This window comes from Triticum dicoccoides, chromosome 5A (genome assembly GCF_002162155.2).
Source record: "Triticum dicoccoides isolate Atlit2015 ecotype Zavitan chromosome 5A, WEW_v2.0, whole genome shotgun sequence".
In the NCBI taxonomy this organism is placed as follows: domain Eukaryota; kingdom Viridiplantae; phylum Streptophyta; class Magnoliopsida; order Poales; family Poaceae; genus Triticum; species Triticum dicoccoides.
This window is the reverse complement of record NC_041388.1, coordinates 102,277,477-102,295,051: the sequence shown is the minus strand read 5'-3', so window position 1 is coordinate 102,295,051 and position 17,575 is coordinate 102,277,477.

Sequence of the window (17,575 nt, the reverse complement as noted above, 5' to 3'; positions counted from 1 at the left end):
GGTACTCCGGTAAAATCCTGATTTCACCCGGGACGATTCCGATATCCGCATATAGGCTTCCAATATATCAATCTTTATGTCTCGACCATTTCAAGACTCCTCGTCATGTCCGTTTTCACATCCAGGACTCCGAACAACCTTCAGTACATCAAAACATGAAAACCCTAATTATAATCATCACCGAACTTTAAGCGTGCGGACCCTACGAGTTCAAGAACTATGTAGACATGACTGAGACACGTCTCCAGTCAATAACCAATAGCGGAACCTTGATTCTCATATTGGTTCCTACGTATTCTACGAAGATCTTTATCGATCAAACCGCATAACAACATATGTTGTTCCATTTGTCATCGGTATGTTACTTGCCCGAGATTCGATCGTCGGTATTCCAATACCTAGTTCAATCTCGTTACCGGCAAGTCTCTTTACTCGTTTCGTAATACATCATTCCGCAACTAACTCATTAGTTGCAATGCTTGCAAGGCTTAAGTGATGTGCATTACCGAGTGGGCCCAGAGATACCTCTCCCACAATCGGAGTGACAAATCCTAATCTCGAAATACGCCAACCCAACAAGTACCTTCGGAGACACCTGTAGAGCACCTTTATAATCACCCAGTTACGTTGTGATGTTTGGTGGCACACAAAGTGTTCCTCCGGTAAACGGGAGTTGCATAATCTCATAGTCATTGGAACATGTATAAGTCATGAAGAAAGCAATAGCAACAAACTAAACGATCAAGTGCTAAGCTAACGAAATGGGTCAAGTCAATCACATCATTCTCCTAAGGATGTGATCCCGTTAATCAAATGACAACTCTTTGTCTATGGCTAGGAAACATAACCATCTTTGATAAACGAGCTAGTCAAGTAGAGGCATACTAGTGACACTCTGTTTGTCTATGTATTCACACATGTATCATGTTTCCGGTTAATACAATTCTAGCATGAATAATAAACATTTATCATGATATATGGAAATAAATAATAAGTTTATTATTGCCTCTAGGGCATATTTCCTTCAGTCTCCCACTTGCACTAGAGTCAATAATCTAGTTCACATCGCCATGTGATTTAACACCAATAGTTCACATCACCATGTGATTAACACCCATAGTTCACATCGTCATGTGACCAACACCCAAAGGGTTTACTAGAGTCAATAATCTAGTTCACATCACTATGTGATTAATACCCAAAGAGTACTAAGGTGTGATCATGTTTTGCTTGTGAGGGAAGTTTAGTTAACGGGTCTGCCACATTCAGATCCGTATGTATTTTGCAAATTTCTATGTCAACAATGCTCTGCACGGAGCTACTCTAGGTAATTGCTCCCACTTTCAATATGTATCTAAATTGAGACTTTGAGTCATCTAGATTAGTGTCAAAACTTGCATCAACGTAACCCTTTACGACGAACCTTTTGTCACCTCCATCATCAAGAAATATATCCTTATTCCATTAAGGATAATTTAGACCAATGTCCAGTGATCTTCTCCTAGATCACTATTGTACTCCCTTGCCAAACTCAGGGCAGGGTATACAATAGGTCTGGTACACAGCATGGCATACTTTATAGAACCTGTGGCTGAGGCATAGGGAATGACTTTCATTCTCTCTCTATCTTCTGCTGTCGTCGGGTTTTGAGTCTTACTCAACTTCACACCCTGTAACACAGGCAAGAACTCCTTCTTTGACTGTTCCATTTTGAACCACTTCAAAATCTTGTCAAGGTATGTACTCATTGAAAAACTTATCAAGCGTCTTGATCTATCTCTATAGATCTTGATGCTCAATATGTAAGCAGCTTCACCGAGGCCTTTCTTTGAAAAACTCCTTTCAAACATTCCTTTATGCTTTGCAGAATAATTCTACATTATCTTCGATCAACAATATGTCATTCACATATACTTATCAGAAATACTGTAGTGCTCCCACTCACTTTCTTGTAAATACAGGCTTCACCGCAAGTCTGTATAAAACTATATGCTTTGATCAACTTATCAAAGCATATATTCCAACTCCGAGATGCTTGCACCAGTCCATAGATGGATCACTGGAGCTTGCATATTTTGTTAGTACCTTTAGGATTGACAAAACCTTCTGGTTGCATCATATACAACTCTTCTTTAATAAATCCATTAAGGAATGCAGTTTTGTTTATCCATTTGCCAGATTTCACAAAATGCGGCAATTGCTAACATGATTCGGATAGACTTAAGCATAGATACAAGTGAGAAACTCTCATCGTAGTCAACACCTTGAACTTGTTGAAAACCATTTTGCGACAATTCTAGCTTTTTAGATAGTAACACTACTATCAGCGTCAGTCTTCCTCTTGAAGATCCATTTAATCTCAATGGCTCGCCGATCATTGGGAAAGTCAATGAAAGTCCATACTTCGTTCTCATACATGGATCTCATCTCAGATTTCATGGCCTCAAGCCATTTCGCGGAATCTGGGCTCATCATCGCTTCCTCATAGTTCGTAGGCTCATCATGGTCAAGTAACATGACCTCCAGAATAGGATTACCTATCAGTCTGGTGCGGATCTCACTCTGGTTTACCTACGAGGTTTCGGTAGTAACTTGATCTGAAGTTACATGATCATCATCATTAGCTTCCTCACTAATTGGTGTAGTAGTCACAGGAACAGATTTCTGTGATGAACTACTTTCCAATAAGGGAGCAGGTACAGTTACCTCATCAAGTTCTACTTTCCTCCCACTCACTTCTTTCGAGAGAAACTCCTTCTCTAGAAAGGATCCATTCTCAGCAATGAATATCTTGCCTTCGGATCTGTGATAGAAGGTGTACCCAACATTTTATTTTGGGTATCCTATGAAGACGCACTTCTCCGATTTGGGTTTCAGCTTATCAGGCTGAAACTTTTCCACATAAGCATTGCAACCTCAAACTTTAAGAAACGACAACTTTGGTTTCTTGCCAAACCACAGTTCATACGGTGTCGCCTCAACGGATATAGATGGTGCCCTTTTTAACATGAATGCAGCTGTCTCTAATGCATAACCCCAAAACTATGGTGATTAATCGGTAAGAAACATCATAGATTGCACTATATCCAATAATAGTACGGTTATGACGTTCGGACACACCATTGTGCTGTGGTGTTCCAGGTGGCATGATTTTGTGAAACTATTCCACATTGTTTTAATTGAAGACCAAACTCGTAACTCAAATATTTGTTTCTGCGATCAGATCGTAGAAACTTTATTTTCTTGTCATGATGATTTTCCACTTCACTCTGAAGTTCTTTGAACTTTTCAAATGTTTCAGACTTGTGTTTCATCAAGTAGATATACTCACATCTGCTCAAATCATCTGTGAAGATGAGAAAATAATGATACCCGCCGCGAGCCTCAATATTCATTGGACCACACACATTTGTATGTATGATTTCCAACAAATCTGTTGCTCGCTCCATGGTTCCAGAGAACGGTGTTTTAGTCATCTTGCCCATGAGGCACGGTTCGCACACATCAACTAATTCATAATCAAGTGATTCCAAAATCCCATCAGCATGGATTTTCTGCATGCGCTTTACACCAATATGACCTAAACGGCAGTGCCACAAATAAGTTGCACTATCATTATTAACTTTGCATCTTTTGGTTTCAATATTATGAATATGTGTATCACTACAATGAGATCCAACGAACCATTTTCATTGGGTGTGTAACCATATAAGGTTTTATTCATGTAAACAGAACAACAATTATTCTCTAACTTACATGAATAACTGTATTGCAATAAACATGATCCAATCATATTCATGCTCAACGCAAACACTAAATAACATTTATTTTAGGTTTAACACTAATCCCGAAAGTATAGGGAGTGTGCGATGATGATCATATCAATCTTGGAACCATTTCCAATACACATTGTCCCTTCACCCTTAGCTAGTCTCTGTTCATTCTGCAACTCCCGTTTCGAGTTACTATTCTTAGCAACTGAACTAGTATCAAATACCGAGGGGGTTGCTATAAACACTAGTAAATTACACATCAATAACATGTATATCCAATATACCTTTGTTCACCTCGCCATCCTTCTTATCCGCCAAATACTTGGGGCAGTACCACTTCTAGTGATCAGTCCCTTTGCAGTAGAAGCACTCAGTCTCAGGCTTAGGTCCAAACTTGGGCTTCTTCACTTGAGCAACAACTTGCTTGCCGTTCTTCTTGAAGTTCCCCTTCTTCCCTTTGCCCTTTTCTTGAAACTAGTGGTCTTTGTCAACCATCAACACTTGATGCTTTTCTTGATTTCTACCTTCGTCGATTTCAGCATCACGAAGAGCTTGGGAATTACTTTTGTCATCCCTTGCATATTATAGTTCATCACTAGGTTCTAGTAACTTGGTGATAGTGACTAGAGAACTTTGTCAATTACTCTCTTATTTGGAAGATTAACTCCCACTTGATTCAAGCAATTGTAGTACTTAGACAATCTGAGCACATGCTCACTTGTTGAGCTATTCTCCTCCATCTTGTAGGCAAAGTACTGTCAGAGGTCTCATACCTCTCGACGCGGGCATGAGTATGAAATACCAATTTCAACTCTTGGAACATCTTGTATGCTCCATGGCGTTCAAAAAACGTATTTGAAGCCCCGATTCTAATCCATTAAGCATGGTGCACTAAACTATCAAGTAGTCATCATATTGAGCTAGCCAAACGTTCATAACGTCTGCATCTGCTCCTGCAATAGGTTTGTCACCTAGTGGTGCATCAAGGACATAATTCTTCTGTGCGGCAATAAGGATAATCCTTAGATCACGGATCCAATCCGCATCATTGCTACTAACATTTTTCAACTTAGTTTTCTCTAGGAACATATCAAAAATAAACAGGGGAGCTAAACGTGAGCTATTGATCTACAACATAGATATGCTAATTCTACCAGGACTAAGTTCATGATAAATTTAAGTTCAATTAATCATATTACTTAAGAACTCCCACTTAGATAGACATCCCTCTAATCCTCTAAGTGATCACGTGATCCAAATCAACTAAACCATAACCGATCATCACGTGAAATGGAGTAGCTTTCAATGGTGAACATTACTTATGTTGATCATATCTACTATATGATTCATGCTCGAGTCGAGGCGTAAGCGAGGCGATTGGCCTTCGCCTAGTGCCTAGTGCCTAGGCGGTGCCTAAGCGCCCTACGCGTAGCCTAGGCGGTAATATAGTTTTTAATCGTAGTGTATTTGTGATTATTATATGAGTGTTGATATTAGTTTAGGGCATATAAATAAGTTAATTACCATCTACTGCCATTGGAATATAACCCGTTTGGCATATCGGTGTAGTATGCGGCATGATTTCTTGCTTGGGTAGGCAATTCCTTGCTTGCCCTACCTAGACATCCATTTATGCCCTAGGCGAGGCGTTTGGCCATTGCCTAGCGCCTTCTAGGCACTGCCTTTTCCAACAGAGCGCTCGACCTTTCGGTCTTAGTGTTCCGAGGCCATATCTGCATATGCTAGGCTCGTCAAGTTTAACCTGAGTATTCTGCGTGTGCAAAACTGGCTTGCACCCGTTGTAGATGGACGTAGAGCTTATCACACCCGATCATCACGTGGTGTCTGGGCACGACGAACTTTGGCAACGGTGCATACTCAGGGAGAACACTTTTATCTTGAAATTTAGAGAGAGATCATCTTATAATGCTACCGTCATAACTAAGCAAAGTAAGATGTATAAAAGATAAACATCACATGCAATCAAAAAATATGTGATATGATATGGCCATCATCATCTTGTGCCTTTGATCTCCATCTCCAAAGCATCGTCATGATTTCCAGCATCACCGGCATGACACCATGATCTCCATCATCTTGATCTATATCAATGTGTCATCACATGGCCGTCACACCAACTATTGCTCTTGCAACTATTGCTATCGCATAGCGATAATTGTAAAGCAATTATTTGGCGCTTGCATCTTATGCAATAAAGAGACAACCATAAGGCTTCTGCCAGTTGCCGATAACTTCAAAAAAACATGATCATATTATACAACAACTTATATCTCATCACGTCTTGACCATATCACATCACAACATGCCCTGCAAAAACAAGTTAGACGTCCTCTACTTTGTTGTTGCAAGTTTTACGTGGCTGCTACGGGCTGAGCAAGAACCGTTCTTACCTACGCATCGAAAACCACAATGATAGTTTATCAAGTTAGTGTTGTTTTAACCTTCTCAAGGACCGGGCGTAGCCACACTCAGTTCAACTAAAGTTGGAGAAACTAACATCCGCTAGTCACCTGTGTGCATAGCACGGCGGTAAACCAGTCTCGCGTAAGCGTACGCGTAATGTCGGCCCGGGCCGCTTCATCCAACAATACCGCCGAACCAAAGTGTGACATGCTGGTAAGCAGTATAACTTATATCACCCACAACTCACTTGTGTTCTACTCGTGCATATGACATCTACGCATAAAACATGGCTCGGATGCCACTGTTGGGGAACGTAGTAATTTCAAAAAAATTCCTACGCACACGCAAGATCATGGTGATGCATAGCAACGAGAGGGGAGAGTGTTGTCTACGTACCCTCGTAGACTGGCAACAGAAGCGTTGACACAACATAGAGGAAGTAGTCGTACGTCTTCCCGATCCGACCGATCCAAGTACCGAACGTACGACACCTCTGAGTTCTGCACATGTTCAACTCGGTGACATCCCTCGAGCTCCGATCCAGCCGAGTGTTGAGGGAGAGTTTCATCAGCACGACGGCGTGATGACGGTAATGATGTTCTACCGACGCAGGGCTTTGCCTAAGCACCGCTACGATATGACCGAGGTGGAATATGGTGGAAGGGGGCACCACACACGGCTAAGGAATGCTCACGAAGATCAACTTGTGTGTAATGGGGTGCCCCCTGCCCCCGTATATAAAGGAGGGAGGGGGGAGGTGCGGCCGACCCCTAGGGGTGTGCCTAGAGGAGTCCTACTCCCATTGGGAGTAGGACTTCCCCCTCTTGCCTTGTTTGGAGAAGGAAAGGGGAAGGGGGAAAGAGGAAAGGGGGGCGCCGCCCCCTTCCGTCCTATTCGGACTAGGGGGGAGGGGGCGCGCGGCCTGCCCTGGCCGGCCCTCATCTTCTCCCTTAGGGCCCATGTAGGCCCATTAACCCCCGGGGGGGTTCCGGTAGCCCCCCGGTACTCCGGTAAAATCCCGATTTCACCCGGAACGATTCTGATATCCAAATATAGGCTTCCAATATATCAATCTTTATGTCTCGACCATTTCGAGACTCCTCGCGATGTCCGTGATCACATCCAGGACTCCGAACAACCTTAGGTACATCAAAACACAAAAACCCTAAATACGATCGTCACCGAACTTTAAGCGTGCGGACCCTACGGGTTCGAGAACTATGTAGACATGACCGAGACACGTCTCCGGTCAATAACCAATAGAGGAACCTTGATGCTCATATTGGTTCCTACGTATTCTATGAAGATCTTTATCGGTCAAACCGCATAACAACATACGTTGTTCCCTTTGTCATCGGTATGTTACTTGCCCGAGATTCGATCGTCGGTATTCCAATACCTAGTTCAATCTCGTTACCGGCAAGTCTCTTTTCTCGTTCCGTAATACATCATTCCACAACTAACTCATTAGTTGCAATGCTTGCAAGGCTTAAGTTATGTGCATTACCGAGTGGGCCCAGAGATACTTCTTCGACAATCGGAGTGACAAATCCTAATCTCGAAATACGCCAACCCAACAAGTACCTTCGGAGACACCTGTAGAGCACCTTTATAATCACCCAGTTACGTTGTGACGTTTGGTGGCACACAAAGTGTTCCTCCGGTAAACGGGAGTTGCATAATCTCATAGTCATAGGAACTTGTATAAGTCATGAAGAAAGCAATAGTAACAAACTAAACGATCAAGTGCTAAGCTAACGGAATGGGTCAAGTCAATCACATCATTCTCCTAATGATGCGATCCCGTTAATCAAATGACAACTCTTTGTCTATGGCTAGGAAACATAACCATCTTTGATCAACGAGCTAGTCAAGTAGAGGCATACTAGTGACACTCTGTTTGTCTATGTATTCACACATGTATCTTGTTTCCGGTTAATACAATTCTAGCATGAATAATAAACATTTATCATGATATAAGGAAATAAATAATAACTTTATTATTGCCTCTAGGGCATATTTCCTTTAGGAGCAGGCGGCACGACCGGCGCTGCTTTGGGCGGCTGGACCAAGAAGACCAGAGGTTGAAGAAGCACTATGACCGTTGGATGGACATCGTACGGTCACTGAAGCTAGAAACGTTTATTATTGACTAAGTTGACAAAGCCCTTGGTATGCTCCAACTTAGTAGGCCCACAGGATAGCCTTCGAAACGGTGCGCCCCAGATGTTAGGGGGGAGGAATCATTTTTTGGGCGGCCGAAGCTAAGAATATCCGAGATTGTAGAAGAAGCACGACATCCGTTGGATAGACATCCAACGGCCACTGCTGCTAGAACCGTGTGTTGACTATAATAAGTTGGCAAAGGCTTGCATATGCGTCAACTTATTTTTTTAGGGGACGCGTCACTTAGTAGGCCCACAAGTGTGTGGCAGAGAAGTTATAGCCCATTTGCGTTTTGTAAGAATGTACAACCCATTTTGGAATTCTAATGGAATTTACAACAATCCCATTTACAGTTTGTTAAAAGTACATCCCATTTTCTAGCTAGGACAATGATTAATAATTTCAACCAACCGTTGAAGACAGAATTCAATAAAAGTTCCCACATTTTGATGGGCTCCGAAATATTTTTATCCGAAATTTCTAGTCAGATTAAATATAAATTTGTATTATGTAAAAATCCAACGAAACATTGCGCGCGCAACAATGAAAATTTAAGATTTTCAAAATCCATAAATAATATTTTATAAACTAATTTCGTGTTTGGTGCATTTTTTATGGTTAATGCCCAATTTTTATAATTACATCCCATTTATTATTTTTAAAGCCCATTTTCCTATTAAGCCTAATGCATCCCTCCTAGGAAAGATTTGCAGCCCAGCGGGGCGGAGAATAACAAGTTGACCTTGCCTGGGTATTCCTCAAAAAGACGTATAGCTAGGCTAGCCATTTTCATCTTGAAAAAATTAGTATCTGGGCTGGATATCTGGCCTGGGCTAGATGGGCCACAGCTCGCCCAGTTAATACCCTGCTCTCCTATGAACAACAACGAAATCATCGCCAAGAAAAACTCTGCAGTGCTCACGCCTCAAAAACACAAATACTACTCGAGCTGCTTGGTCCCAGCTGTCGGCCGCACCTTGTGCAATTCTCTCGTTTATATTGACTACATAGGTTGACAATGGTGTGGGACCATGATGTCACGAAACCAGGAGAAAGCAAAAAAAATATAGTTGTACATAATAAAGAGGCACTTGCGTACGTACGGCTATGGCCCTAGTGGGTCCCTAGTGTCATCCAGTCAAAATAAAGTCATCTCCTGAATCCTCATGTTCGTTGACGATGTTAACAATGCGCGGCGCCACGGCGAGCGCAACAACTTGAAGGAAAACGGAGAGGGCCTCGCGGGCCCTACGGATGGTCTGATACAGCGCCCACTACTCATTCAGGAAGCCAGGATCATCGGACACCTATGAGCACCTTCGAGAAACTGAGACGGCATGAAACGGTAAGGCCGCGCTTGGGAGCTCTGGTTTATTTCAAACCTGTATTAACATACAAGTGTAATTTACTTGTCATCGAAAACAATGTGTAAAATACAGGCGTAATGAAACCGAGGGCCCGAGGTCTGTAAGTAAAACCGGCGGGTTACGCATGTAATTTGAGAGACCAGTGTATATTTTACGAGCACTGCTATATGGACGACATTACCAGACGATACATGCACGATGTGCGTATCATGCCATCCATGGGCAAGGCTGAAACAACAGCTAACGGCTGGATTAGCAATCGTCCGAGTGTCGTTCAGTATTTTTATCGTGTGTCAAGTACTTCTGATATTTTACTAGTTGAAATCGACCAACCAAGCGCCTTCGCCCGAGACCATCTGCTTTAATTTACAAGCGTTAGTTTTACAAGTGGTTTTGGTTGGAAAACGATGATCCAATCACGGCCTAATATCATGAGTTGGTCGGAAGATCATATGGTTTCGCGTCTAACCTACTCGACTTGTCGTATAGGCTATGAATGAAACATCAGACGATGAACTTCTTAAGCACGGAAACAACATAAGAGGATGACCTTCTTAACAAGCAAATCACTGGCATTAGATCGACATGCAAAACAATACGAAGCATTATTCTCAGGAGGCACGGTGAACAGCTCGTGATGCCGCATCCCACAACATTCCAAGCTCAACTTTGCAATCAAACACAAGGCCTGGCATTACATAGATAATATTCAGAACAAACTCTTAACATAGGAAATATCTCAGCAGAGTAACTATTTACTTCTAAACTGAACAGAGGAATAGGAAAAACACTCGACGCTGCTCACAGCAAGGGCGTCCCACTCAAAAATATCAAATGCATGTCTTCTGGCTAACATCAATGAGCAAATTTCGACATGGTTTTCCAATTCCAATATATTAAACTAACGTCTTCTTGCTAACATCAATGATTAAACTTTCACAAGCTTTTCCCATTCAAAATATGTAATGCCTATGATCGTGGAGTCATGTCGTAGCTTTTATACTTGTTTGGGCACTTTTTGCCCAGGGCACTCCACGTATTGTTAAAATGCCAATGGTCTCTGCAGACTAGTCATGTCACCGGTGTCTAATAATACTCTGTAAAGCTTCTCGGTGATTCCTTCTGTAATGTAGCGCAAATAGTGACTGCTTCTTTCTGTAAACTGGAACAACCAACTAGACCCAGTAATGCAGCAGTTTGCCTTACACATTGGCTCCTTTTGTGCAGTTCAACTAAAATCGAAGTCGGAATAAAACCGAGCTTTAATTTTGATATCCCTATAAGAAACAATAGGTATAAGGGAAACAATTACTAAGAAATAACGGTTGATGACTTGTACTCCCAGAAGAAAAGCATCTACTGATCTACTTTATCTTAATGGGAAACAAAGCAGGAGAGTAGAAATTCTCCATTAGTGTGATTCATTCATATTGACTGAGACATTATCTTCACAATGCCTTGTTTCAACATGTATAAAGAACGACAAAGCTTATAAAGGGGGTGATGCTGAATTTGTTGTAACAAAGCAACAAGCATCATGTATGGGTTGGTCCCATTTTTGTTCACTACTTAATGGGAAAAGACAGCAATACAATAGCTTAAATTCATCATTTATTTAAAACAATACCAATACAAGTAGCACAACATCTCACAGAACACTGCACGATCATGTGGATGAAGGCCTGTACTGACCTTTCATGAGACGACCAACATAAAATACGAATCTACCAACATGAATAGGCAATCCAATCAAGTTTTGTGTAGTTGCAATGAAATCACGCAAAGTTGCCAGTGTGACATTTAAGTTTTCTATAGCAACAAGTTGAATAGATATCCCTGTTTTAAGAGGCAAAAAAGAAAACAATTACTGGCCAATAAAGGAGGATGAAACATGCGGCCACAAAAAGAAGCATCTACCTTATCTTGATGGAAAACAAAGTATAGGACAGTGGCATTTCTAAAACGGTTGCATTGATTCATATTAACAGAGAAATTCTTTTAAAACAGATCAATAATTCTGAGATTAACAATAGCAAAATAGCTGCATGGGACATGCCAGCACCATGTGCGTCCACACGTATAAATGGGTGATGCAGAGTATGTAGCCAAGCAGCATATATGCGCTGGTCCCATATTTGTTCTCTTTGAACCTTCTTCCTATGTGAGGGCAGCAAATCTAGTCATGCACAAACTACCCGACCCCACAGTTTCTTTCCCTTTTCAACAAACAGATCGGTTCCTTACAGATGTGCATACTGGGTTACCCCCTTTTTCCCTTTTCGACCTACAAAGCGGCTGGATAGCTAGTCTATACTACTTTCTGCCCCTCCTTTCCTCATTGAACCACGTCCTAGATTCTTGCTCCAGCCCACCACACCATTCATTCCTCTTTGAACCAAGACCTAGATTCGACTACAGATCGAAAAAGATCCATATGCAGCTAGAGCAACGACGGTTTCAAAGAAACTTATACCTTAGGGTCATCGGGATGTGGCAAGGCGTGTGGCGGGAGGCCGGATCTGCCCACACTAAGTACGGCAGCGAGGAAGAAGGGGTCGGTGGCCCTCCCGCACAGGCGCTGGGTGAAAGAGAACAACGAAGCCGACAGTGGATTGGCTCCCTCGCCGAAGGCGATAGAGTGAACGCTGCACCTCCTCCCCTTCCCGGTGCGACGGGATACAGACGCCTCCTTCACCAGCTGTGAGGGGGGAGAGAGAGACAAGAGGCCAACGCAATCTTGTTTAGATTTGATGAAGAGAGGGTGAGAGACTATGAATATAGCAAACCCTAGCATATGTATCTAGACTCATTTTAGTGCTAGATACCTCCGTATCTAGACAAATCTAAGACAAGTAATTCGGAACAGAGGGAGTAACATATATGTAGTGCGGCGAGTGTGTGGAGAGTGCAAACCCGAGCGAACAAGCGCTGAGGCTCCCGCTTATATATATATACTACTGTAGTATGGACTGAGCTCCGGTGCCTTCACTGCTCCTGCTTTTGGCTGTATGACAAGTGAGCCAGCCACATTTTGGGCCCACCTGTCGTAAAACCCTAGCGAAAATTGCACCAACGTGAAAGACGACTGCGTCTCCAACGCAACCAAGGTGAACTGACGAAGGATATCATCTTTGTGCGTATTAAGAAAAGAGCACTGATGGAAGACAACTTGTTTTTCGTCGAAAATCGATCAGCTTCACCAGCCGACGCAACCATGAGGCGCAACCATGAGCATCGATAGGTCATCATGGTGATGCATCATCCATTTGGCATCAAGTTTGGGTGAGGCACCTAAGAAGTTCGACAAATCCTCACTGTGGTCTATTTCTTCTCAGTAATCAAGCTCGAGGAAGGAAGAACCATGTGGCAGAGGACAGTGAGGCGGAACAACAATGGCCATCCAATTTTGTGCAGTTCCACTAAAATTGAGGAAGACATGCCCGGGTATGGAGACACGCATCGCTGTTTCCAAAAATATAAAAAAGGGTTAGCAACGACATCTCAATTGTCAATAAGAATTAATGAAAAGTACAGCAACAAACAGAAGCATCATAATTATCTTGATGGGAACTAAACCAGGATACCCGAGAAAAAAACATTTCTTCATTTAACCAGTGATAGTACTACCACCATATGGACACTGACCGCACAACCACCATGTACTTTTTGTCGAAACAACATGTATACCTCCACCGAGGCATAAATCAGGACAACTTTTTGAGTGGCATTTCCTCTATAATAGTACTAGTAGGTGATGTTGGACCAGCCGACGAACCCTAGCTACTATGCATGGGGGGCTGGGGAGTAGTCGCATAGAAGAAAACCCGCACGCAGCAACCTGGGGAGCTGGACCAGTACAAGAAGTTATACCTCAGGTGGGCGAGATGTCGTTTAGGCAGGCGGGCGGGATTTTCCCACACGACGGCAGCGAACAAGGGCGCAGAGGATCTTCGTCCGCGCCAGCGCCGGCTCCGAGAGGACGGTGCGCATCGGCTCCCTATGTCGCCGACGGCGACAACGTCAACGTTGCACCTCCCTACCTCCCGCAGCGGACGGGATTCGGTCGGATCTGTGACCACCAGTGATGAGAGAGATAGAGTGGACACTGTCATCTTGTTTTGATATGGAGAGGGTAAGAGAGCGAGACGCGAGAAACTCTATCAAACAAGAGGTTATGAGTAAAAAAATCTCTCCATAGCAGTGTTTTTAAATAGAATACGCGCGTTCCCAGGAAAAAGAAACGAAAACTGGCGGACAATTTTTTAAGGGTCTGTCTAGGACACATCTAGATGTGACATAGTTATGTCACATATAAGTGGATGTCCACTCTGTTTGTGGTCTTTCCCTAGTTTTTTTGTTTCTTGTTGCTACATTATATACTTGTGGGAGCTTAGATGTGATATCCTTAAATAACATCTAGATGTGACTTAGACAAACTGATTTTCTAACGTACCAAGAAAGAAAATTCGATCAAAAACACGCCCCCGCTTCCAGGTCGCGGAGTCGTCGCGCACACACACATAGACATAGACATGCATATCCGTGTTTATGTAAAATTCCATTTCCATCTCCATCTCCAACCATATTTGTCCAACTGGCACATTATTTACGTTGTTAATTATATACGCAGCAATATTAACGTACAACATCTCTTGTTTGCGCACGTCCGGACCGCTGCCACGGCCGGTCCTGACCAACCTGAACCCTCTTCATCACCCGCGCGTGCTTCCCGCCTGAAACGGTCAGTGCCGCATTCATGCCCGGCCAGAGCGGACGCGACCTCTCACTGGCGCCGGCATTGATTGCGGCGTGATGACCGAGAGAGCGTCGCACGCGCCGCTTCTGGGTGCATGCGGCTGCTCCGCGTTCAAAGGTCGCAATAGCCGGCTACAACATGCGTGATCTCTTCAAGTAGTAAGTTCTAGGGAGTCCGTGCTACAGCTAGCTGTCCTCCCCCAACTTGTCAATCTCTTCCAGTAGTGCTAGTACTCCATGGCGTGATCCATCGACAAGCAGACGGGAAAGTTATGGTATACTACTCGGTTTGCGGTGAGTGGCATGCCGAGCGACCGTGTGGGGTCAAGCCGTGGAGGAGGGTGAGACACGAACACGACAGACGTGATTTAAGCGTTGGTTTTGCTGGATGGTGCGATCCAACGAAACGAAACGTTGGTTTCTCTCTGTTTCCATTTTTTCTCCGGAAAAACAGAAACTTTTCCACTCCATTTTCATTCCTATTCTAAGGTTACCCCGTTACAACATTCCATCAAATACAAAGGAAAACTAACACGCGTGTTGATGCATCTCAATGATTCATAGATCATAGCCAATATTTACTTCACAACTAAAGAAAAAAGTTGTGAGAGCGTGTACGATAGAAAAACTACTGATGGGGTCGCTACGACTTAAACCCTAAACCCTAAACATGATTTAATTTCCTAGCCAGGTAGAACCTGTCGAAGGAAAGACGACCGGCACCCTCGGATCATACGATGCTTTTGTGCAGTTCCACTAAAATCAACCTGAGCATCCCTGATGGCAAAGATATTGAAGAAGTGTTATTAGAATAATAGTACTGGCACTAGTTCATGAGACATAAACTCATCACAAGTAGAAGCCGGTAGAAGTAGAGAAAGATCGACATGGAGATGGAGCTACGGGAGTGGAGCAAGCCGGCTCCAAAAGGAAGATGGACTACCTGGGACGTCGGGTTGTAGCTAGAAGGGCGGTTGGGACGCGGCATCGACCCATACCGCGGTGACCCCCGATTGGGACGCACCGACTGTGGGTTTTCTCCATCGCCGATGTCGATCGCGTCTACGCAGAACATTGTTTCCTTCCCCCAGCCGCGGGATCAGGCCCGTCGTTCTATGCTTGTGAAGAGAGCAACCTAAGCAAGCAGGCTTCTAGCTTAGGCTCCTGCTAGTGTATATATAGTGGTTTTATTTTTCTCTCCATATCAACAATTTTATATTGCGTATGTGTCATTCAAGAGTGAAATGATGGTTGCTTCTTCCGACTAACTTACTGTGTGATTTGACTGCTCCTTAGTGGCCCCTACACGTACTCCCCCTATGTGTATGCAATAGTCACATGTACACATGGACGCAAAAACGCGCGCGATGCCCTAATGCATGCATGTCCGAGCACACGACGGAACACACACGGTCACACTCAAGTGCTCAACCTACACGTGCGTGCACACACATACTCAGTCAGGGTGAGCTAGTGACCATATGAACACTGGAAAATATATATATTAAGCGCAATGAGCGTATTATGAAGTCCACTGGCCGTATTTTTACAAACATACAGTGACAGACAATGTATTTATCTCGTTTGAAATTAAGCCATATTAACCGGAGAGGAGGCAGCATGGACTAGCATTACTTTGTTGTGCCCCGTCAACTTGCCGAACGAGGAGAAGGTTGCAGGGCGGGAGAAGCTTGTGCGCGGTGGCTCGCAGGACAAGGAGAAACTTTTGACTAATGCAAGCTCTCCCTCGCTCAGGCGGTGGACGTGCAACAGTTAATTCGGTGTCAGATTGCCAGAAGCATACACTATACTACTAGTGCTATTATTGTTTGACTTCCCGAACAGCCAAGCGCAAAGTTTACTAGTACTACTACTATAGTCCATAAAGGTACGTACTATACTAGTACTAGGAACCGGATGGAGGAGCGTCTGCGCTCTTATTATAATTTTAAAATGTGATAAAGCAATCTTCAACACATTTGGTTCTCTTCGAGGGTTCTCGCATGTGATAATGGAAGTTGATTGCATGGAACACTCGCCACAATTCTTGCTTAATTCTGGCTCATATCCTGTTACAAATAGTAGCGCTCAGTAATATTTCCTCTTTTTTTTTGTTATTCAGCATGTAAACAGGTCAGCAAACCTTGCGGCGCATCTTCGTGCGAACCGTGCTTGCTGAACTTTGAATGTGGCCGAGAGCTGGCTTGATGAAACACCTCGCTTCCTACTTCTTTTTTTGCGAGGTACCTCGCTTCCTAGTGACCAGTGTCTTGGCTGATCGTCCTAAGAATGCTTATATATGAATAAAGCTCTCTCATTTACGCGCAAAAAAGATTAAGCCATATTAACCGGAAAGGAGGGAGTATGGACTAGCACTACTTTTTGGTGTGTCCCATCAACTCGCAGAACGAGGAGAAGCTTGCAGGACAAGGTGAAGCTCGCTTACGCCTTTTGACTAATGCAACCTACCCTCGGTGGACATGCACCAGTCCATTCGGTGTCGGATCGTCAGAGGCATACACTGTAGTACCCAACATGCGGAGTACCATCATTGTTTGACTTCACGAAGGGGTGAAGAGCCAAGCGCAGTAGTACGCATACTTGGTTTTTCACCTTCATACTACTCCATCCTCCATCACAGTTTACAGGGCGCGCTTCATTATGATGCATTTCTCTCAATGCATTTCCACCACCAGAGAGACTTTAGACGTGTTTGGTATAATGCTCAATTAATTAGGGCGTGGTAACCGCAATCAAGTCCACAATTTTCTCTCCATGTACTGTACTACTACGGAGTGCATGCATGTGTGTACCCGGGGTGGAAGCACTGCATGCATGTGTGTACGCATTATTCCCTCTAGTAATAGACGCCGTGCTATAACTACCAACGCTATTTTTCAGGCCGATCGCTAGTCGCCTTGGTCCCATAGATTTTTTTCTTGTTTTTGAAGCAAGCTGTATAAACAGTGACGGATGGAGTAGTATGAGCGGATTCAAAGAAGAGCGTATTGATGGTTGCTTCTTCAGAGCAACTTATAGTCGGAAAGGTGGGGCTTATGATTTGACTGCTCATTACTCACTATTAATGCG